Raw genomic sequence first — 26,502 nt, forward strand, 5'->3', positions numbered from 1 at the left:
GGAGCAACCCCCCTTATAATTTATGGGTATGAAAAATAGATTAAAACCTATTCTCAGTCATATAGGATATACGTGTAAAATTTCATAAAAATCGGTCAAGTCGTTTCGGAGGAGTATGGTAACTAATACTGGTATATGAGAATTTTATGTACAGTCCCTGGCCATATTATTAGACGCACTATAAGATTTTATAAAAAAAATTCATGAGGTGATACTAAATTGGTTTGTTGCATGTACCAGACACAATGTATATTTAATATTTTGTTGTCTATTTAATTGTCTAGTTTTTATCACAAACTGATCATCATTATTAATTAACAAATATGTATTTATTGACTCTTGAAAAAACAAAAATAACGACAATTAAATGGTAAATATTTTGTTGAGCCACCTTTAGCCACTATTAGAGCTTTAATTTTGCGCGGCATACGATCACTGCAAATCTGTTCTACAATACCTGTAGAATTAAAGCTCTAGTAGTGGCTAAAGGCGGCTCAACAAAATATTTAACATTTAATTGTCGTTATTTTTGTTTTCCTTCAAGAGTCAATAAATACATATTTTTGTTCCATAATAATGTTATGTTGTTTTATTTGTGATGTGATAAAATATAGACAATTAAATGGATAACCAAACAACATATATTGTGTCTGGTACATACAAAAACCTATTTAGTATGGCCTCATAATTAACATTTTTTATAAAATCTTATAGTGCGTCTAATAATTTGGCGAGGGACTGTATATAGAAGTAACTGTGAATTAAATAATGATAAAAACGGATAACTTTGACCGCAGTTAACCTAGACAAAAAGTTTTTGTTTTGAAAATTCGTGTAAAAATACCAGATTTTGAAATCCCAAAGTAGATTTACTCTATAGTCAATATTAACAAAGCTATTCAAATTGTTTTTTGACTCTACTTTAGTAAAATGTTTTCGGGATGATTAAAATGACTTGTTATTAATTTTTTTAAATGCTTTGAAAATACAAGTGTTATTCTTTTATGTGGTTTCCACATAAATGCTGTATAGTTATTATTTTTTCACCAATAACATTGCAAAAAAAGCCCTTTGGGATAAACAAATTGAATAAAATTTAAACTAAGTGACGAGCCGTCTTGAAATTTTTTGTACATCATACGTACTAGTTGTATCAACTTTGCATGCAATATCAAAGTGTTAAGTTCATTTTCACAAAAGTTATAGCAATTTTTTTATTTTAGAAATTTTAGTTTGATTTTGCAATTCGCGAAGCAACAAATGATCATACCAAAATTCGAAAACTGCCATTTTGAACCTTTGCTCATCTACTAAAATATGAATATTTACTCTAAATAAGATATACAGGGTGTAACAAAAATACAGGTCATAAATTAAATCACATATTCCGGGACCAAAAATAGTTCGAATGAACCTAACTTACCTTAGTACAAATATGCACATAAAAAAAGTTATAGCCCTTTGAAGTTACAAAATGAAAATCGATTTTTTCGAATATATCGAAAACTATTAGAGATTTTTTATTGAAAATGGATATGTGGCATTCTTATGGCAGGAGCATCTTAAAAAAAATTATAGTGAAATTTGTGCTTCCCATAAAAAAATTATGGGGGTTTTGTTCCCTTAAACCCCCCCAAACTTTTCTGTACGTTCCAATTAAATTATTATTGTGGTACCATTAGTTAAATTCAATATTTTTAAAACTTTTTTGGCTCTTAGTATCTTTTCGATAAGGCATTTTTTATCGAGTTGTGGCTTCTTTTTTAATATGTTTACTATAAATTTTATGGGGGTTTTGTTCCTTTAAACCCCCCAAATGTTTGTGTACGCTTCAATTAAACTATAACTGCGATACCATTAGTTAAACCAAATGTTTTTAAAACTTTTTTGCCTCTTTGTATTTTTTCGAGAAGGCAACTTTTATCGTGATATGGCTTCTTTTTTAATACGGTTCAAAATACACCTAAAAATGTAAATCATACATAAATTTTCATATTATTACCAAGTCTCTCTAATCGTACTTAACCATATACAGATATGTATACGACAAATATTCAAAATATCTCGATAAAAACTGAATTTTCAAAAAAGTACTAAGAGCCAAGAAAGTTTTAAAAATATTGTGTTTAAGTAATGGTACTACAATAATAATTTATTTGGAACGTACACAAAAGTTTGGGGGGGGGTTTAAAGGAACTAAACCCCCATAAAATTTTTATAGGGTGTCCAAATTTCACTATAATTTTTTGTTAAGATGCTACTGTCATAAGAATGCCATATGTCTATTTACAATAAAAAATCTTTAATAGTTTTCGATATATTGGGAAAAATCGATTTTCATTTTGTAACTTCAAAGGGTTGTAACTTTTTTTATATGCACATTTGTACTAAGGTAAGTTAGGTTCAATCAAACTATTTTTGATCCCAAAATATGCGATTAAATTTATGACCTGTATTTTCGTTACACTCTGTATAATTATCCTATTTTTTTCTGTAGCGATTTAAACGAAAAAACTGCCATTTTTGACACTTATTTGTTAATAACTAAAATTTTCGTCCGAACTATGACGGGCATTTTTGTATTTATAATGTATTAGGTATATAGTATCCAAAAAACTCATTTGCAACCTGGCTGCTCAAGTGTCCAGACAAATAAACCTTATTTCTCTGGACTATCTTCCGATGCCTATCTGTCCCGGTCGCCTAGGTGTAGGCGATTAACATTGCTATCCTAATTTTGGGGCCAGCCAGTAGTCAGGTAGTAGACGTATCAAACCACTTTCTCAAATTTTAAAGCCAATATATTCTTCTCCCTGGTCCACTTTTTCCAACACCTTCCCATGAAAAATGAGTTGCAATAAGCAACATCTCTGTTCATTGCTCATATTCAAATTTACGCTACAGTGGAACCTCGATAACTCGGATTAATCGGGACCGCGGCCGATCCGGGTTATCGAAAATCCGGGTTAGCCGGAGAGCATTGTAAAAATTAATAAAATACGGTATAGTTATAGATAAAGTCCGTTATAATTAAAACAACATGAAATATATATGCACAGTACACATCTAACTTACCTATTATAGTTGTAGTACACACAGTATAGATAGAGTACTGTTCATTTCTAGGTAAAAAAAACTCAGTCAGTTTCGGTTGTGTCAATTTCGTCTGCCATCGGAGCGATGTTATGTTATTTAAGAACAGTGGCTCTTTCATTGTTTAAAGTTTAAAAGACCATTGTTCTAAAAATAATTTTTTAAAAGACAGTTGAAAATAAATAAAGGAATAAAAGGTGCCTGTTGTTTGCGATAGCCCGATAATGGATAATGAACGTCGCTCTGCCGCCGCTGCCGCCGTGTGCCATAAGTCATTTTTACCGTATAGTTCAAATTACACAAATACCCATTATCTCTCAAATATTATATTATTATGGTCGAAGCCAAGTTTTATCAATGAAACTCGATATTTTTAAGACATTCCAGAAGCGGCTACAGATAAAATGTTTTAACATAATACATACATTTTTATTGTTGAAATGTTTGTCTGATGAAAATCGGTCCGTGTTAGCCGGACTTCCGGGTTATCGGGGGCCGACTTATCGAGGTTCCACTGTATTTGGATTAGTACATAATCTTGAATTATTTACCCATTCTACGTAAAACCTTAATATTAGTCATATACCCCCATGAAATTATTAAGAAGCATCTGTAATATTACATCTCGAGGGCTTCGAGCTTTCCTAAAGAAGCTTCAGATAGTGTCCTAGCTTATACTCCTTATAATAACATTGAAAATACATACTATTTTGATAATAGAAATTTTGATCCCCAGTGGTCATCATGACTACTAGAATCATGACTACTGAAGAGAGATGTCATGTTTACGAACTCTGATCTTGCTTTCACTATGCTGTGTTTTATTTTAATGGAATAGTCCCTTTCACCGTTTATACCTATTGGTACAAAGGCATGCAACTTCTCAATTTCTATTTACAAGAAGCATCGAATTTCCAGTGTCTATTACATAACTGGAATATATCGACTAAGGGATGGAAAACTACAGAAAACCAGTCAGGTTAAAAGGCTTATTCTCCATCGTACCTTCTTCAAAGTCTTCTTCATCATCATCATATATTTGGCTAGACAATTATTTGTGGATCTTGGCCTGCTCGCACAGAAGAACAACAGTGAGCGAACGCTAGCAGCAATGTAAGCTAAAACAAGACAGGCGGATATCGTAAGGAATTGGTAATGAAATGGTAAAATAAGCCTAAGCCACGAAAACCTTATCTAAACAAATAAAGATAGGAAGTTTGAATGTAAAGGTACGTATGCATACGTTGGTGCTCCGTGTTCCGTGTAGCAGCTCCACATAGTGGATACGTTGGTGCTCACCCCTCGGTGCTCGCCCTCTTTGATTCAACCGGTTTGTGGTTTATATGTAGGGGAGCACATGCCGTATTCATTTGAGAAGCTACACGGAGCACGGAGCACCAACATATGGATACGTACCTTAAAATAGGTACATAATGAAGGAGTACTAAAACAGCTGTCAAAAGATAAATGTAAGATTCATATATTGGTTTTACAGTAAATGAAGCAGGAGAAAATCACACTATCAATCTCACATCAAGAGCAGCCTTTTTGAAGATAAGGAACTTTCTCAGTAACCAAAGACTCAATCTGCAAATCCGATATCGGATGGTAAAATGTTATAACCACTCTATTTTTCTGGATGGTACCGAAGCTTGGACTGTTCATGTTGACTTTTGTTGAGATCCAATAAAAAGACACATTTTATATCAAAAGTTTTTAATAAACTTTAAATATAAATCAACATATAAAAACTTAAGCTAATTTAAAACAGTAAAATAATATTAATCCTATCGTTTTTCATACTGACATGACTGATCACTTTACTTCAGCCGTTTTTATACCTAAAAATGGAACTCAAAAATTTTCTATATCTAAGACCTGGGCCCTGATTCTAAATCAAATTTCGACCAAAAACAAGTCGCTTTCAATATGGCGACGGTTGAAATGCGATTGTGCGAGCCTTGTGGATTTTAGTTGAACTAACGATGTGACGTCATGAAATAGCGACTATCGAAATTAATAGCGACTTTAAAAAGGGTGTTGATATTATAATTTCGACTGTCGAAATTATTTGACACGGAGATGAATGAATGGCCAAAAGCGAGGTTAGGTTTAGTTTAGATGTGTTTTGTTTATTTCTTGCAAGGAAAACTAAAGCAAAAGGTATTTTAATATAGCTGGGTTTAACTGAAATTTGCTTGTTTTGAGGAATAGATAGAATAGTATTAAATTAGAAATATAATAATTGAGAATGTCCACAACATGAATCATCAACTCAATGAAAGATGTAAGGTAATAATTTGGGAAAATTAGTAAAAAACAAGGAAAATTAATTACCAGCTATTTTATTGCTGGACATGCTGAAATCAAATCTTAAGATTTCCTATATTAGTAATGTAGCTGTGCAAAGTCCACAGAAAGTGTGCTATTTTGTTTATAAACAAATTAGCGCTCCGAAATCTTTTTTTTATTATTGCTCTATAACTCCGAAAATTTTAACTTTAAACCAAAACACTCACATAAAAATTGACAGTAATTTAATTCTGCACATTGATAATTTATTCCAATTTCCTTCGACGGAAATTTTCCTCGGAAAATTCGGGTTTTCCAAACAAAATCTTTAATTTTCAACTAAAATTTGAGGGAAGTAATTATTTATCAATAATTAAATAATTTGGTGACAGTGACATAAACCTTTTTTGTTATGAGTGTCTTGAAGATATGAAAATTTGTATGTACAAAGAGGACCGGAATTAAAAGGTATCTAATGGTTCAAAGATTAAAATCCTGTTGTTTATAACTCTGTCGCAAATGCCGGTCAAATTTGACCGGTTATACCTGGAATCACTCCTCGCAATTCAATTTGTTTTTCTTCGAAAAGGACACAGAAGCCGTGCCCTTTTCAACAGCGTTAACTTAATTTAATTTAATCTAATATTTTCTGAGGGGTTCTATTTGTTTATAAGCCAAAAAATTGTTTCTTTATAACATTCCTGAGACCTCTCAAATGGTCCAATTTCAATCCTGTAAGGTACGTTGAATAGGTATAGTGCTTTTTTATACGAAAATCATAGTTATTCTGGTGTATCATAATCTTTCTGGTTATTATTTCGACCGAAATTTTTTAATTAACATTTGAATTATTGCTAAACTATTGGTTAGATTGTCGCCGGTCTCCTGATATACAGAGAGGGGCTAAATTATGGAATAAATTCATTTTCTCTAAAATGGACGATTTTAGAGAGAAATCCCGAAAGAGGTCGATTTTTATTTTTAAATTAAATTTCTTGGCATATATTTCAAACTAGTGACGTCATCCATCCGAGCGTGATGACGTAATCGATTATTTTTTTAAAAAGGAATAGGGGTTCGTGTTGTAGCTCATTTACAAAGGCGTTTAATTCTCTATTCAGTATTATAAACATTAATATCATTATTTATACAGGGAGGCCATAAAAATTTTTGAATTAAATTAATTGACGCAAGAAGAAGAATGCATGTAATTTATTTAACTCAAAATACATTCTATTGCTGTCAGAAAATAGAAAAAAATGTTTATTTTGCAAATAAACATTGCTTTTAGCTTAAATTAAATGTTCAAACTGCCAATAGGTAGGAGGGAGGCTGTTTGTGATTTAATTTAAGCGAAAAGAAATGCTTATTTGTGAAATAAACCTTTTTTTTTCTATTTTCTGACAGCAGTACAATGTATTTTGAGTTAAATAAATTACATACATTCTTCTTTTTGCGCCAATTAATTTAATTCAAAAATTTTTTTTGGCAACCCTGTATAAATACCTAATAATAATAATGTTTATATTACTGAATAGAGAATTGAACGCCCTTTCAAATGACCTACCACACGACCCCTATTCCCATTAACAAAATTATCGATTACGTCATCACGCTCAGATGGATGACGTCACTAGTAAGAAATATATGCCAAAAAATTCTAATTTAAAAATAAAAATCGACCTCTTTCGGGATTTTGCTCCAAAATCGTCCGTTTTAAAGAAATGAATTTATTCCATAATTTAGCCCCTCTGTATAATCTACTATAATAAATCTTTCATGTCATCAATTATTTAATTATTGACAAATAATTAGGTACTTCCCTAAAATTTTTATTGAAAATTGCAGATTTTTTTGGAAAACTCGGATTTTCTGAGTAAAATTTTTGTTGAAGGAAAACGGAAAAAAAATAACTTTGTGCAGAACTAAATTACGGTGAATTTTTATTTGAGTGTTTTTGGCTCAAAGGAAAAATTTTAGGAGTTACAGACCACTTATTGAAAAAAAAAAAGAAGATTTAGGAGTGTTAATTTGTTTATAAATAAAATAACACACTTTCTGCGGACTTGTCATACCCCATATTACTAATATATGCAATCTTAAGATTCGATTTTAGCAATAAAATAGCTGGTAAATAATTTTTCCCAAAAATGGCATTTTTTGATAATTTTCCCAGACTATCAACAAATTCCAATAAACTGGAGCGCCAACCCAAATTCTGAGCAGTCTCAACATAATAAGGTTAATATCCCCAGTTGTAACTAATATCGAAATGAATAAGAATCGCTATACTCTGCGGCTGTCATGGCGGTGTCGAAATGAAATTGCGACTGTCGAAATGAATTAGAATCAGGCCCCTGGACCTCGCGTACCAAAAAAAGTTTATTAACAGCAAGCTGAAAATTTGTTAACAGCTTAACGGTGTCTAGTCGGACAGACTTTGATGTACGGGAACAGGGGAAGTTTTAATTGACTATTGACTATTGAAAAATGACTGATCACTTTACTCCAGCCGTTTTTATACCTAAATAATGAAACTCAAAAATTTTGTACATCTAAGGCCTTTTCAAAACAAAGTATTAAGGGGCATAGTTAATGCACATGTACATCCGTAATAACGACCTTCACAATGGAGTCCGTCGACAAGGAAATCCAAAAACACGCAGAAAGTCACGAAAAAAGACTTCTTCTCCACTGAAATACTGATGCCATCCAGCTTCTGAACAACTCAAGCCAGAAGAGAAGACTGAAGAGGACCAAACCTCACGACTTAGTGTATAGTGTGTGATAAAGTTAAAAGCGGATCATTGCGTGACTAGTTTACAAGCAACGTGTTGGTGTAGTGTGTGATAAAAGAAAAGCAGTGCTTTGCGTGATAATGCGCAAGCAAAAAGCTTCCCGGTGACAATAAAATCAATTAAGAAGGCATTAAAGGCTGACTCTTACATTAGACCAGGGCGCATCTGTAAAAATATTAGTACATTTGGATGTTGAGAGGTGACTTGTATTTTTTGCAGAAATCGCTTGAATATAACTCATATAATAATAGTTGAGTTATCCTCCACTCAAAAAGGTCCTGAACATTGTTTAAATAATCAAAATGTCAAAAAATGAAGGAAAAATTCGATTTTTTTCTTCGTTTTTTGATTATAACTTTAAAAGTATTCATTTTCAAGAAAAGTTGCACTAACATAACAGTTGCGTAATTAAATTTCCTACAATATATGATTAGCTAAAAATTTTAAAAATTGTCATCCTTGTTGCAAAATAGCAATAATTGCGAAAAAACCATATAAAAACAAGTATTCGCATTTAATGTTTTTCAACCATTTATGCTACACTTAGGACCTTCGTATTTCACCCAGAAAACTTTATGATATAGTAAAACAATGCTGTAGATTTCATCAAGATCGGTTTAATAGGTTTTGCAAAATAAATTTTGCAATTCAGCTTTCGCAACAAAAATTCATTTTTCAAAATGTTGCAGGACTGAAAACAAAGCAGACAGCAAGTTAATTTTTTTTTATATATAGACGAATACTGTAACTTTTTTGGTTCTACGCACAGGACAGCGGATACGTTTGCTGTGATTGGGCATTCCAATGCCCTTTGATAAAGATTGATACATTTTAATTTTTAGTACATTTCGATAGAAATAAATAAATTGAAATGAAAGGGACAGTCAGTACATTATTCTTCTATACGTAAAAAACTTTCAACATGCTATCTGCTTTATTTTCAGTCCTGCAACATTTTGAAAAAATGATTTTTTTTTTAGAAAGCTGGATTGCATGATTTATTTTGCAAAATCTATTAAATCGATCTTAATGAAATTTACAGTATTGTTTTATTGTATCATATATTTTTCTGGGTAAAATATGAAGGTCCTAAGTGTAGCATGAATTTCTGCAAAAAAATATGAGTCACCTCTCAACGTCCATTTCAAAACAGATGCGCCCTGGAATACATATTAAGAAGTTAGTAAGATAGGAAAGATAAAAGTTACTCATTGGCCAATGACCAGATTGTAGCACTTACCAAAAAATATAGATGCAGATAGGGATGAGATGCAGTTGAACTTTGGAGAAATCAAATTTAATAAAAATGAGAGGATCAAGTATCATGGATTGTATATAGATAAACGACTTACTTGGGAACAACACATATTATAGATATGTCATAAAATAACTACAGCAGTGGGCAAGCCAGGAAGAATTGCTAAATTTATAAGTGCCTCTCATCGTAAAATGGTGTAATATTCTCTAATAAACTAACATATGTCTTATTTAACCATCATATGGAATAATAAGCTTTGTCTTACACGACGAAAGTTATTTGTCAGTTTTTTATCTGATATGAGCATGGCCTGGTACCAAATTTATTTTATCAGTGATCATATTCCATTGACAATAAATTTTCAATTTGGTCAAAGGTACTTTTAATAACAACTGTAATTAAACAACAATAGGTACATATAAAACTTCGATTCATTAATAACCACGTCACCATCAGTACGATATTAATGTTGTCCTATGTAACAACAATAACAAAGAACATCTTAGGGATATCCGGCGCTTTTTTCATCATTTACATACACGCATAATAGCGACGAGAATCGAATACGAAATTTGAATTTTTTCCATTTTTCTCAGAACATGCATTCCAACAAAATAAACACACACAACAATAGTCATATGAATTATTTCTTGTTAATTTTAATGATTCTCAGTTCAGGGGCGGCACAAATTTATACAGGGTGTTTCATTAATAATTGGAAATATTTTAACTGTAATCCCTGGGCTCAAAATATTAAGATTTAACCCAAATCACTTAAATAAAATGTGGCCCGTTACTGAGTTACTGTTTTATTTAAAAAATATTTTAAGCAAGTACTTTAAAACTATTTAACATATCCTCGTCATACTTGATAGTAAATGTAGGTATTGTACAACCTACTAAATTATGTTAAATAGACGTTTCTTGCTACTGCCAGAGGATTACGGCAGGGGAAAGAGAATGGTTGACCCTTCCCAAATTCTACGCCACTGGCTGAAATTGCTATTTTAACGCAATTTTTTGATTCTCCAATACTTTCTATGTAAATAGTACACTTTTCATTCGTAATGATATAGACATTAGTTTTCGAGATATCTGAAGTTAAAAACGAAATGGCTCAGTTATTTTGATTAATGTATTATGCCACTTCGTTTTTAATTTCAAATATCTCAAAAACGAATGATTTTATCGTTACAAATGAAGAATAAGTATATTATTTACATACAAAGTACTAGAGAATCCAAAAATTGCACTAAAATAGCAATTCCGCTACTAGCGTAGAATTTGAGAAGGGTCAACCATTCACTTTTCCCCGTTGTACGCCACTGGTAGTAGCCATTAAACGTTTGTTTAACATAATTTAGTAGGGTGTACTACTACTTGCTGCCATGTATGACAAGGATATGTCAAATGGTTTTTAGTAACTAAAATGAAATACAAAAAATTGAATTTCCATCGTAGATTTAAAATCCGTTTATCTCGAAAACGGTTGAGTTTAGCGAGATGAATAAATATAGTTCCTATACCTTTTTTAAGTAAAAATAATGGCGGAATAAAAGTTTTGATCTCAAAATTATGTAGAGTGGGGGATAAAAAAATTCAATATATTAAATGAGTGCTGAAAGACGTGAGTGCCTCAAGGTTATATATAATTTTTGGTGGGAAATTTAGGTTTCTCGTCCCAAAAAACTCCCACTTACCAAATTTCTTGTTGTTATCCTGTGCCTGTCAGGAAATATTCAAAAATAAATAAAATAAAAGTTTAACTTTGACACCCTGTATTTCGGTTATTATCAACTTTCGTACTAAGGTAAATTAGCTTAAATCGACCTATTTTAAACTCAGAAATCTAAGGTTAAGCTATGGCCCATTCATTAGCAAACACCCTGTATATTAATTCTTTTAACTAGAGAGATTTAGGTAAAATACATTAGATTTATTTATACAGTGCGCTGGAATAAGTGTTACTCCCCCCTTATTAAGTTATTTATTTTTAGCACATAAGCAAAACGCTCGGACAGGTCGATTTTTAAAATAATCATAGTATATTATAGCATCAATGTTTCTAACTTTACGCGATCCCTCTTCAGGTGACAGGCACAACTTTGATTTTTTTAAATGGGAAAGTACATCATGTGACACCTCATTTAAAAGCTTTTGAAATACTGATTACAAAAACGTATAATACTTTAATACTTTTTGAGAGCGTAGGCACCAAATTTCGGTAGAATTATTTTTCAATGTATTCAATTTTTTCGAATCCTGAGAAAACTAATACGTATTTTTGAAAAATTTAAACGCAGAATGAAATATTACAGTATTATCGAGCGTCGAAAGTCCCTGAAAACTACTATGATTATTTTAAGTCACAGGGGTGAAAAAAAGAGAAAATTTAGTCTGATTTTTAATTTCAAATAAATCATTCAAAAGAATCTTTCTGTTTATTCTAAGGAACTTTCAGGCCCTCGGTAGTAATGTAGTCTTTCATTCTGCGTTTAAATTTTTCAAAAATATTTATTAGTTTTCTCAGGATTCGGAAAAAATAAATGCGTTTAAAAATAATTCGAACGAAATTTTGCGCCTACGCTCTTAAAGAGGATTAAAGTGTTATACATTTTTGTAATCAGTATTTAAAAAGCCTTTAAATGAGGTGTAACATAATGTACTTTCCCATTTAAAAAAATCAAAGTTGTGCCTGTCGCCTGAAGAGGCATCGCATAAAATTCGAAACATTGATGCTATAATATATACTATGATTATTTTAAAAATCGACCTGTCCGAGCGTTTTGCTTATGTACTAAAAATAAATAAGTTAATAAGGGTGATAACACTTATTCCAGCGCACTGTATAACTATTTTTAATTATTTAGTACTGGTTAAAGTTATTTTAATCGAACATTATAATTAGTTAAGTTGTTTATAGTAAGTAGATGTGTATGTATTAATAATTTTTTATTTCTTAAAAATAAGAAAAGCATTGGATATTGGTTTATATTCCATATTAAAATATACCAATACCAAGCCCCTGTGGCCTAATGGATAAGGCATCGGCCTCCTAAGCCGGGGATTGTGGGTTCGAGTCCCACCAGGGGTAATAACTTTTTTGTTTTTTTTTATCATTTTTATGAATAAAAAACGTTTTTATGGACAGATAAATATTTGAATAAATATTTATCATATAAAAACATCAAAATTGTTGAATTATCGTGGTTTCTATATTTACAAAAATATATTTCTACGTTTCATACTTAGATGCTAGATAATTATTATAACAGATGCACACACTGCAAACGACAAGCTGACTGTGGTACTGCTGCTACTCAAGGAAAATAATGTGACGTTTTGCTCGTAATGCACACAATATTTTTTCTACGGTCATTTAATAAACTAAAACCTTTATTTTTTATATACAGATTGAGTTTTTGGGGCCACATCGGCCGATAATTCCATTATAGTACATAATATCCAAAAAAGGTATTTAGAAAAAATGTAGGCAATGATATTCTCCAGTCCCAAAATTTGAAGAAACCTGAAAATATCTGGGAAAGCAATGAGTTTAGGTACAGGAAATGCTTCATAAAAATGAAAGAGTATCATAAATTGAATCTTTTGAAAAATTAAATACAGGGAAACACACATGTAAAAAATGTGAGAAAATCGTATTTTATTTTGTAGTTCACCCTGTATACGAATATTTGTCAATGATTTCTGTTAAACTTAATTTGAAAACTAGACCATTTTATTTCACCTTATTATCTAAAATGCAGACTTATTTATTTATTCCTCTTTATATACAGCGTGGTTATTTCTTATTTCGTAGCGATATCGAAATAAAAATGGCTGTAACTTTGTAAATAAGTATATAGTTTAGCTCTCCAGCCCTAGAAGATCCATGGCTTGGTTTACTATTCCTTTGTTGCTTTATTTTTCCAATTTGTGACTTAAGTTGTTCTTCTATGTCTCTTTCAATATTTTTCGTCCATCTGATTTTCGGTCTACATTTCTTCTTCTCTACTCCTATTCCTACCGTTAGTATTCTTTTGGGAAGTCTCGGGTTTGGCATCCTTTGGATATGTCCCAACCATCTCAGTCTTTGTGATTTTATGATCCCTACTATTAGGCTCTTGATTATGTATTTTAGAAAGGAACTACAACGTTAACGGGGTTTTACTGTTCCATATAGTCAATGGATCTCAGTATGAAAAAACCGCGGAGTGCTACCATTTAAAGGGGTGCGTTTTTGAGAAAAGGGTGAATTAGTCCCTAGACACAGGGCGAATTAGGATGAGTTCTATGCACATTTGGTGCAAATATGTCTACAGGAAAATTGTTTCAGGTTTTTTTTTTTTTTTTTTTTTTTTTTTTTTTTTTTCCCTGGAAGCCGTCTGTTGTGAACCGGTTGTACTGCAGCCACTTGGCTTATTGTACATCTTCCATTGTTTATGAAACCCATTCCAGAATTCTGGAACCCTGTACCAGCTTGTACAGGTCTAGTGGGTGGGTGCCATATAATTTTGGAGTCATTTCGATGTCTCCGAAAAGTGTTTGCCGCCTCCGATCCAATGCCTCACAGTCATGCAAAATATGGTTGACTGTTTCAGGTTCTCTGTTACAGAGTCTGCAGCTCAAGTCTCCATGAAACAGCCCCATTGTATGCAGGTGACCCTTAACTGGCGCATGTCCAGTGAGGAAACCTGTTATGACTCTGAGCTGATTCCTGCTTGTTTTCAGCAGTAACTCAGCTCTACTAGCACATGTCCGTCCGATATACATCTTGCCATGTGTTTGACCGGGTACACTCTCCCAGTGTGAGTTGTGTTGGCTTCGGATCCAGGCTTTTTTTCGTTCGCGGACGGTGCTTTTTGGCACTCCCACGGCCGGCTCTGGACCCAGGTATTTTGTAGCTGATGCTCTCTTGGCAAGTGCATCAGCTCTTTCATTGCCGTATATGCCCCGATGACCTGGAACCCATACCAGTATAACACTGTTATGTTGTGCCAGTCTATCAAGTTCTTGTCGACATTCCCACACCAGCCTAGAGTTCACCTTAGGGCTTATAAGAGCCCCAATGGCTGCTTGGCTATCTGTGCATATGTTAACCCGCTGCAGTTCGAATGCCCTCAGGTTGTTTTCTCTTGCACACTGCAAGATTGCAAAAATCTCTGTCTGAAATACGGAGGTACATTCTCCCAGTGGAATAGAAATGTTGAAATTTCCACCCCTATAGAATATTCCTGCGCCCGAACCGTCTGCAGTTTTAGACCCGTCCGTATACCAGGTGCAACCCTGCAGTCTGGGTCGAGAGTTTCCTCTGTCCCATTCGTCTCGTGGGCAAATGTCCACTTGAAAAGGTACTTCAGGCATATATCTTGATGTCATATGGTCAGAAATCATCATCCATTCGGCATCATTAATTTCATTCGTTATTTTACTATGTCCTGATTTAACTGGTACGTTGCTCAGGTTTTCTCGCAGTCTATAATAGCCCATTCTCGCCTCACCTCTTATTGTTATATGTAAAGGAGGGAGATCCAGTAGTGCCTCCATAGCTGCCGTAGGTGTGCCCCTCATAGCCCCCGTGATCCCAAGACAAGCAAGTCTTTGCACCTTGCTTAATTTGATGATGGCACTTTTTTGCTGCACTTTTGGCCACCATACCACTGATGCATATGTAATTGTGGGTTTTACTACCATGTTATAAGTCCAATATACCATGTCTGGTCTCAAACCCCACATTTTTCCATGAGTACGTCTGGCTACCATTAACGTAGATACCGCTCTCTTCGTTATTCTTTCTATCTGCTGATTCCAAGTAAGTCTTGAGTCTAATATTATCCCGAGATACTTTACTTCACTCACCAGATTTAAATGTATACCATTTAGACTTAGAGGACCCAATTCCTCTGAATTCCTTCTTTTAGTAAATTTCATGATTTTGGACTTTAGAGGACTGATGTTAAGCCCTACATTTGAAGTCCATTCTGTAACTACTGTCAGAGCCTGTTGCATTCGATCTCTGACTGTACCATTAAATTTTCCGTGGGCTAAGATGACTAGGTCATCCGCATAGCCCAGGACGTGATGCCTATCGTTGTCGAGTCTAGCTATCAGGCCATCCATGACCAGATTCCACAATAGAGGAGATAAGACTCCCCCCTGTGGGCAGCCTCTGGCTACCTGAGCTGACACTGTATCCCCTAGCAACGTAGCATATATCACACGGCTTCTCAGCATGCAGTCTATCCATCTACAGCTTGTTTCGTCTATTCCTTTTAGACGGATCGCCCTTGTGATCGCTTCGTAAGAGGTGTTGTCAAATGCTCCCTCAATTTAGAGGTTAAATTTACTATAGAAATATCACATTTTAAAGTCAAAAATATTTTTTTTACAAAAATATATTCAAAAGAAAATCAAGAAAAAAACACGAAAGATAGCAATTTTGTTTTTATCCCAAGACTTGGTTCAATGGGGATATAGGTATAGGCATTGCTTCACAGAAAAAAAAAACTTCCATTCTTTTTCTTTAAAGTGACATTTGATATAAGTCCCTATGGTTTGTATTTTCCCAATTATGAATTTTCAAATTTCGCCTCTCACAGTGATTTTGGGACATTTTCCTTGTTACTTCGCAAACGTTGTTCTGTAACTTTTTTCTACGCAGCTTTAGGTAAATGCAATGTTTCATTTAATAGGAAGAAAAATCAATTATCTTAAAATGGTCTATCGTAAAAGGCTGTGTGACTATTTTGAAACAAGATATGGTTTTTCAAATTTGTATACTTCTAATGATTTTTGATATATTTTACGATTATTTTTAAATTTCTCATTATAACTTTTTTTGTTGTATATTTAGGTCCAGGTACATTGTCCAATAAAAAAGAAAACCTATTTTATTTACGTTAAAACTGTGTATTGTAAAAAATTCAAGGACTATTTTTAAACAAGATATGCTTTTTCACATAAATAAATGTCACATACACATGCAATAGGTCCCACTAAGCTGGAACCATATGGAAAACTTTTTTATTATTAACTTTATGAAAAAAAGTTATTCTTTATCAAATTCTCTGCGTAGTCTAAAACCTGGGATGCAATCATCAGATATAAATTTTTGTCAATAATGTACGAGGTATGTTAAAGAATATGAATTTCGCTCAAGATTAAAGTAGCTTTATATTTCAAAATATCGAAAAGTTTTATTAAGAAAAGTTATTTGGAAATAAAAATTATGTTATAATATGCCTATATATTCTTCTAATTGAAAAAAATGAAAAATTTTAAAAGTTTTCTCAAATTACGCATAACCTTGGATATCCTATGAATATCTTGTTTAAAAATAGTCCTAGAATTTTTTGCAATACACCATTTTAAAGTAGATAAAATATTCTTTTTTTATTTCACAATGTATTGTTATGATCTGCTTTCTCTAACTTTTATATTAATTAGTATGTATTTAATTAATTATTCAATTGTCGCAAATCATACATAAAAAAATGAAGAAAAATCTCAGGGTGCATTTTTGTCATAAAAAAATAACTAAATTATCTTAGGTTATACTTATCCTTTCTCGTGGCTTCAGTATCTCTTAGTTGATCCTTCTCGGGATAAAATAGGAAAAGGAAATAAATAGAAATACCATAAATAAGCACATACAAATACCTTTATTATCAAAAGCAATGCTCTGAAAATTTATCAATTAAATCCTGTGGGCATAACTGTCTAAATGAATCTAATTCAAACAAATATTTATCGCTTTGTTCTTGATACCATTAATAAAACAAGCTAAACAAACAAATTTAGGTATTCGCAAAACTACTTATACTTCCTATTAAATTTTTGAAATGTTGGAATCTTAATTCATATGCTTTTACGCAAAAAAATTAACTTCTGATTATAAAGAAAATCTATCACATAAGTTATTGACTGACCTTTTTGATTCACACACAATGATGTCTCCTCTTGACCCAAACAGCTCTTCCTTGTTGATTATGTTAGGCTACCAATCAAAGCCCTCTCCGTTCTCAGCATCAATCCAGCAGCATACCAGCAACTATTTTTCCAAAACACGAGCCAGAATTATTTTGACTAGTACTCGTTCAATAAACTCCAAAACTCTCTCCTCTCTTTCTCACAATAATAATCTCCTGAGACCCAAGTATCTTTTTTACTTGGTGTCACAAATAATTTTAATAACTATAGTTCTTGTAACTTACTCTCTTGGGCTTTACAGAATCAAAGAGGTATTTCTTCTCAATTTGATTTGTCTCTTGTTTCACCTTTCAGCTACTCTTCACTATCAAACAGCCACTAGTACTTGCTTCTGAACTACTCACGAAAACTTTTGACTGCTCTTCTCGGATGCCGGTCACATAATAATCTCCTTTTCCAAACTGTCTGAACATTCAAACTTCTCTCTCCCCATTCCAAATTGCTAAACCAATCAAAAACATTTCTCTCTTCACATTCATCTTTTTTTTTATTCGAAAAAACCCATGCATTCTTTCAACAAATACTTCTACTCCTGATAATTGCTTTTCGGGAATTCTACAAATATTATTGGGCTTAAACAAAAGGGCTTAAAATTCCAAATTTCTCTACCTTATTTTTTTAAAAACTAATAATTACAATTACCTGTGGATTTTGCCTTTCCCGTAACAAAACAATCTTTTTAAAATTATAATCCGAAATAAATTGTCATTTCACTTCACCTTATTTACAAATGTCTTTAATTCTTCAGGGAAAAACTCATTAAGGATAAACCCACTGCGTAAAAGCTAACTTCTAATAAATAGTTACAAATCAATATACAGGGTGTAGGTATCAAATTTATGTGCCCGCGTTATATTAAAAAATTAAATTTTTATTCTATCTTTGATTGACAAAATGATACACAATAGTATATACCTGAATGTACAAGAAAAAAAGTCATAATGAAAAATTCTAAAAATAATCATAAAAAATATCAAAAATCATAAAAGTATAAAATCTTGAAAGAGCATAACTTGCTTAAAAATAGTGGTACAATCTTATACAATAGACCATTTTAAAGATAATTGACTTCTCTTTCTACTAAGTGTTCCAAAGTGTACCATTGCATATACCTAGAGATGCGTAGAAAAAAGTTGCAGAACAATGTTTGCGAAATAATGGGGAAAATGACCCAAAAATGTTCTAAGCGGCAAACTTTGAAAAATCCTATTTCGGAAACTATAAATCCTAGAGACCTCTATCAAACGTCAGTTTAACGAAGAAGGATGGAAGTTTTTTTTCGCTGAAGCAATGCTTATACCTGTATCCCTGTGGAAAAAAGTTATAGGGCAAAAAACAAAATTGCTTTCTTTTGTGTTTTCTTCTTGTTATTCTTTTGAGTATATTTTTGTAAAGAAAATATTTTTGACTTTAAAATGTGATATTTTGATAGTAAATTTAACCTGGAACAATTTTCCTGTAGACGTGTTTGTGTACTAAAAGGGCATAGAACTCACCCTAATTCACCCTGTGCCTAGGGACTCATTCACCCCTTTCTCAAAAACGCACCCATTTAAATGGTAGCACTCCGCGGGTTTTTCAAATTTAGAGGTCCATTGACCATATAAGATAATAAAATCCCATTAACGTTGTAGTTCCTTTTAGCTCTCTTATTTTGAAGATAATCAATAACCTATACAGTCGGAAAAATGAAAGAATACCCATGAACGAACATACAAAACACGCTGTATTTTCCTGTCACCGTGTCACAAAAAAAATTGGCCAGCGCAAGTACATGTAATAATTATTGTTACATGTACTTGCACTGGACAATTTTCTTTGTGACACGGTGACAGGAAAATACAGCGTGTTTTATATGTTCGTTCATGGGTATTCTTTCATTTTTCCGACTGTATATTCGGTTCTCCATACATCCTCTCCACTTCTACATTTGTTCTTCTTATCCACATTCCATTCCTCATCTTTCCGCCAAATATTTTTCTGAGGACTTTTCTTTCCCACACTTTCGGCATGACTTGCTCGGATTTGTTCATCTTCCATGTTTCACTGGCATATAATACTATAAGTATTATAGTATTCGATGTTCGATGGCCAAATTCTGGCATACAAATTATAGGTGAACACCATATCTATTATTCGGGAGATGACACAACAAGAAACAGAAATGGCGTAGCGATGATAGTAAAAAGGGAAATAGCCAAAGCAGTAATAGGATTTACGATCATATAAGATAGAGTTATGCTATTGAAGATTAATTCAAGTCCCTCTAATATAAATATCATTCAGGTCTACGCACCGACATCCGAATCAACCGAAGAAGAAATAGAAAATTTCTACCAGACTCTAGAAAACTCTCTAAAGCTGACAAAAAAACATGAGATAACTATCATCATGGGCGATTTCAACGCCAAAATAGGAAAAGGTACAGTCGAGAATGTTGTGGGGTCATATGGTCTTGGCACAAGAAACGAAAGAGGAGAAAGACTGATACAATTCTACCAAGAGACGGATATGGTTGTAATGAACACATTATTTAAATTACATCCAAGAAGGCTTTATACATGGAAAGCACCTGGTGATACCCCAGGGAAAATCATAAGAAACCAAATTGATTTTATTAACATAAGCAAAAGGTTTAGAAATTCTGTCACCTCAACAAAAACATATCCAGGCGCCGATGTCTTCTCAGATCATAGTCTGTTAGTTGCAAATATCAATTTACGACTCAAAATAATTCAAAAGAAAATAAGACCCAAGATAGATATAAAACTACTGAAAGAAAATAGCATCCAGGAAAAAGTAAAAACAGAGATTAATAAGAATTTTGCGAAAATAGTTGAAGATGCTCCTAGTGGCGTAGAAGAACAATGGAACGAAATGAAGACATCTATCAACACACTTTCGCATGAATATCTTAAATCAAAAAGAGAAAAGAAGCAAGAATGGATGACAGATAAAATATTGCAGATGATGGAAGAGCGAAGGAAATTAAAAGGTAGAAATGACAATGAATACAAAAAGTTGCATAAGAGTATACTGAGAGAAATAAAAGGGGCAAAAGAAGCATGGTTGATGGAAAAATGTACAGAGATTGAAACACTACAACGCAAACATGACGATTTCCATATACACAAAAAGAATAAAGAAGTACAGAACATCAGAAAACAACGCAATATAGGCATAGTCGTAGACGTCGAAGGTCAAATTTTGACTACAATTGAAGATAAATTAAGAAGATGGAAAGAATATATGCAAGAATTATTCGAAGATGCTGCACGAAGTCCGTATGAAACAGACAATCCCTATGGCCCAAAAATAACAAACGAAGAAGTAACTATGGCCGTTAAGCGGATTAAAGATGGGAAATCACCAGGTTCTGATGAGGTGCATGGTGAAATTTTAAAGCTATTAGAGGCACAACAAATTACAGCTCTTACGAAGTTATTCAACAACATATACGAGACTGGTTACTTACCAAAAAAATGGCTACTATCAATATTCATTCCACTTCCCAAAAAAGCCACGCCAGAAAATGTGAAGAACATAGATTAATTAGTTTGATGAGCCATGTACTTAAAGTACTCCTTACTATCATTCACTCGCGCATATACACCAAATTAGAAGAACAGCTGAGTGAAGTTCAATTTGGATTCAGATCAGGACTCGGAACGAGGGAAGCACTTTTCAGCTTCCAAGTTCTAATACAGAGAGCCAGGGATGTCAATTGCGATGTGTATGCATGTTTCATAGATTTCGAGAAGGCATTTGATAAAGTCCCACATGGAAAACTAATCGATATCCTAAAAACATCAGGACTCGATGGTAAGGATATAAGACTCGTTTCAAACTTATATCTCCAACAAAAAGCAACAGTTCGATTCGAAAATGAACTGTCCGAAATCTTCACGGTTGAAAAAGGAGTCAGACAGGGTTGCGTACTGTCACCAACATTGTTTAACATATACTCTGAAAACATCTTTAGAGAGGCCTTGGACGAATCAGAAGATGGTGTTGCAGTAAATGGACAACTTATAAATAATATTAGATATGCAGACGATACAGTGTTGCTGGCGGATAGGGCGCAGGGGCTCCAAAGGATCATGGATAATGTTGTAGAAGCATGTAACAAATACGGCTTAAAACTAAACTGTAAGAAGACAAAAATAATGATCATTAGTAAAAACACCAACATAAACGGCCCAAATTACAGTAAACAATACACCTCTAGAGAGAGTACAGAAAATATGCTACCTGGGCTGCAACATTAAGGATACTTGGGATCATAGCTACGAAATAAAAACTCGTATTGAAAAAGCCAGAAGCTCTTTTAACAGTCTTAAGAAAATTCTCTGCAACTTTTCTTTAAGTATCAATATACGCATAAGAATTCTTAGATGTTACGTCGTTAGTGTCCTTCTATACGGAGTTGAAAGCTGGAGCCTGACAGAAGATGCCATAAAACGGTTAGAGGCGTTTGAAATGTGGTGCTACCGACGTATGTTGAGGATCTCATATATACACCACACAACTAATATAACTATTCTCCAGAGGCTAGGAAAAGACAAAGAAATAATTAACACCGTAAAGAACAGAAAATTGGCTTACTTCGGCCACATTATGCGTAATGAAAAATACCGACTGCTGCAGTTGATTCTACAAGGCAAGATTGAGGGCAGGAGAGGCCCTGGACGTAGACGTATATCCTGGCTGGCCAATCTTAGGAAGTGGACTGGTCTAACGTCAACTGATCTATTTCGAGCTGCCGTAAATAGAATAAGATGGGTCAATGTGGTCGCCAACATCTCCAGAAGATAGGCACTTTTAGAAGAATAATACTATAGATCTTATCACTGGCTTATATATTCTTACCATAGCCATTCTATACTAAATTTACAATCAAGATGCAGTAGAAATAAACAAACCAAAACATGTTAAATGCAACTAGGAGCACTCCTGGATCATAATTTACATTGTAAATCCCAAATCATGATTTCCAAAGTTTATACATTGTAAATTATGATTCGGGAGTGCTCCTAGTAGGATTTAAGTGTCTTGGTTTGTTTATTTCTACTGCATCTTGGTTGTAAACTTAATATATTCGTATATAAAATATATTCTTATTTCTTAATAAGTTGTTTAGAGCAAAGATACAGTGATTACCAGCCATAATTCTCGCTTGGATTTCTTCTTTTATATTTGGTCTCCTAGTGAATATTGTTCCTTGATATTGGAATCTTTCTACTTCTTCGAATTTATATATTTTTCCTGCTGTGTTTATATTGTCAGGTATTTTCCTTGTCCTTGTATGTGTTCTCGTTCTGTCCATTCCATATATTTTAGACTTTTCTTCCTTTATGTATATCCCTTTCTTTCTCCCTATCGCCTCTAGTCTTTTTAGTATTTCTTTTAATTCTTGTTCTTTCTAGTACAGTAGACTCACTCTATAACGATACCTGAAATGGTGGACTAATTACCTCGTTATAAGCGGAGCTCGTTATATCAGACAACAATAATATTGTGCATACATATGAATATATAGTTTTCTAAAACATTAACTTCGTATAGTGAAGCTATTCGGAGCAATATAAGATGCTAAATATTGTTTCCTCAACAATAAGGCTTTGCCATCATAAATTCATAAATTGTAAATTTTCTTACAATATTCAATATCGGTCGATAGATAAACAGAACAGGAAGAGGTTTATTAGGCGGTGGATTTTATTACAGCACTATCCTCGATAACGACACAGATGTGTCGACACAGTCAGTTGGCGTATGTATCTATAGCCATTACAGCGCTAAAAACAGGTAAAGATACAAATTCTACGATTTCATTTTTCCTCGTTATAACCAATATGCCTCGTTATAGAGGTGTTACAGTTCAATAGGAATTTCATGGGACATTTAGTGTACCTCGTTATAAGCGAAACCTCGTAATAACCGTGTTCGTTATAGAGAGAGTCTACTGTATTTAATACTCCTGGCCTGGCTATCAATACTATGACATCAACGAATGCCAATCATTTGTTTTTTCGTTGGTATAGAAGTCCTGTCCTGTTATTTTCGGCTTCTCTGATAAAATTTTAAGAAGGATACTGAACCAGAGAACAAGGACCACACTGAACCACAATGATGATAGTGGGTCTCCCCTTTACCGAACTTAAACTTATCTGTTTCCTTTCCATTTATTTTGACCCTATTTTCTGTTTCTCCAAGTGTAACTTTTATTATTTTTATTAATTTTCACTAGTTCCAATTTTATATAGCACATAGTGCCTTGTATATTTTTTCTATTCCCGTGTAATTATGGCATAAACTTTTGTCGCCTTTTCTGTGAATTGTACACAGTGTTGCTTCAGTCCATTATTTTGGTATTCTTTCTTTCATTTCTTGTTCCCAAATTTCTTTTATCAAATTTTCCAACTGCTTAATTAATACTGGTACTCCATATTTAAACATTTCAGCTGTTACTTCATCCTTTCCTGGAGTCTTGTTTTTATTTAGTTTCTCTATTATTTATTTTATTTCTTTTTCATTAGGCAGTCTATTCTGTTTCTTCTTGATCAGTATTTGTATTCGGTTCTTCTACTTCTTCATATTCTGTTGTGGGTATTCCATTTAGACGCTCTTCGAAGTATTCTTTTCATCTGTTCAGTATTTCCTCGTCGCTTACTAAATTCCTTCCATTTTTGCTTTTGTAATGTAATTCTTCGGCATCCTTTTTTCTCATTTTTTACTTCTTGATATAAGTTTCTGATTTTTCTATTTTTATAGCTTTCTTCTATGCATTTCAATTTATCTTCATTGTACTCTCTTTTCTTTGATGTTATGATTCTTTTGGCTCGTTTTCTTTGTTCGTTGGATTTTATCTCCATCTCTGGTATTTTTGCTTACTTATGTTTTATTATTCTTTTCATTTCTCTCTTTTCTCAATAGTTTTTATAGTCTTCTTCGTTGTTTGCGGTTGTAACAGTTTATGGTCTTCGATTTTTTCTTTTGTTATCATTAACTTTGTGATATTTTAGATTGTTTTTAGCTGTTTCTTATGCATAAAATTCAGCTTATTAAACGCTTTTCTTTACTTCAATAGTTTGCGTTAAATTTTTAGACGTTAATTTGACTGACTTTTCTTCAATGCAAATGAATAAAAATTTGCAGACATATGCATTAGCGGGAACAATACACGAATAGTCAATAAAAAATAATCTTTTATGTTTATTAATAATTGTTTAAATAAAAAAAAAAACGATTTTAATGGAAAATGCTTAAATACTCTTGTTTTTTACAATGTAGAAACTTGAAACTTTTACGGATTGTAGCTAATGTAGCTAATATGATACATAATTTCACTTTTTACGTTAATTGTTAATAAAGTTTCAAATTTTGAACACTCATATATTTGTTTATATATAAATCGGCGTTTATTCGTGTCAAATTTCAATACGATAGGAAACAAAACTTCAACCAAAACTCGAATTCAAAAAATTCGTGCTTTTATCGTAGTCTTAGAAAAACCACCGGTAGAGACGTTTTGTGCTACAATCAACATTAGAATTCGTTTTGTTGTATTAATTAATTAAACGCTTTTCTTTAGATCAATCGTTTGGGTCAAATCTGTGGACGTTAATTTGACTGACATTTCTTCAATGCAAATGACTAAAAATTTGTAGACATATGCATTCGCGGGAACAATACACGAAGAGTCAATAAAAATTTTTTTGTTTATTAATTATTGTTTAAATGAAAAACGATTTTACCGGAAAATGCTTAAATTCTCTTGTTTTTTACAATGAAGAAACTTGAAACTTTTACAGATTGTAGCTAATTATTTATGAACTATACATAATTTCACTTTTTACATTAATTGTTTACGTTATGCTTCATAAATAAACAATAAAGTTTCAAATTGTTTGGCGATTCCGACTACTTTTCATGTTTGTACATCATATGTTTTTTACATATTTTAATAAACATGACGATATATTTTAATGTTCAAAAAGTGTAAGACTAAAAAGTAAAAAATAAAAATATATGAAAAACATATTTTTAAGAAACGCTTTTCTTTAGTTACGAGTGACTAAAATTAAACATATTATAAAAAAATGAACTAAAAAGCAAAAAATAAAAAAAAAAAGAATGTGTGTGTACTTTGTACGCACGTAAGAAGTTATACTTCTATTATATGATTATATGATTATAAACGAAATTAATATACTTTTTATTTATATTTTATTTAAATATTAAACTAATTTATACTTACTACTTCTCAAACATTTTTATTAAAACAGTGCCAAAAATTAAAATAATAAAAGAATAAAACACACACAAACACATTAAAAATGCCACAAATGATTTCTGAACATTAAATTGTCGGAAAATGTTTTAAGTAAATACGTATTTTCTGAAAATAAAATTATATAATAAATACACTTACAATCATAAATTGTATAAAAAAATAAAAAAATAAAAGTTTCTATTGGGATTCGAACCAACTTACCAGCGCGGCTGGTATTGGCGTGGTATTGGGGTTCACTCGCATTAAACGCTTCGCCACGGAGACAGTGTGTCATTATGTGCGAAGATCGACTAACTAAACGGATTAAACTTTTGACATTTTTGAATTATGTAAATCAAATTATTTTGATTTTGAATTGAAATGATTTAGAATTGAAAAAATACAACAAAACATAGAGTAAGAAAACAATATATTAGGTGAATATTGATAGAAATTTTGATGGTAATCAAATTATGTAAATAAAAGTATTACATACTATGTATTTTGGTAGGTACCTATGATACATTTACAATTATTACGTACCTGTTGCTTTCAAAACTATTTAAAAATCACTACAATTATAAACTTTTTTGTTTCTGTCCTCACAACAATAAAACTAATATATTATACATTTGTTTACCTTCATATTGAACAATTATTTATTATTGACAGATCATTCCCAATCAGACCCAATCAGAGCCCGTATAACGACTAATAAATTTCGCAATCACTTGCATCGTGCAAAGTGGCTATGTTCAAATATCATAACAAAATTTGATCAACTATTTTTAAAACAC

The 26,502-nt window shown here is 32.5% G+C and overlaps 1 non-coding gene across 1 annotated transcript; it reads left to right on the top strand.

Moving 5' to 3' along the window:
- Positions 1–12,462: 12,462 nt before the first annotated feature.
- On the top strand, positions 12,463–12,535 carry Trnar-ccu (transfer RNA arginine (anticodon CCU)). The gene has a single exon. It is a non-coding gene; the product is annotated as a tRNA-Arg (tRNA).
- Positions 12,536–26,502: the final 13,967 nt, after the last annotated feature.

Source organism: Diabrotica virgifera, chromosome 10, assembly GCF_917563875.1.
Source record: "Diabrotica virgifera virgifera chromosome 10, PGI_DIABVI_V3a".
NCBI lineage: Eukaryota > Metazoa > Arthropoda > Insecta > Coleoptera > Chrysomelidae > Diabrotica > Diabrotica virgifera.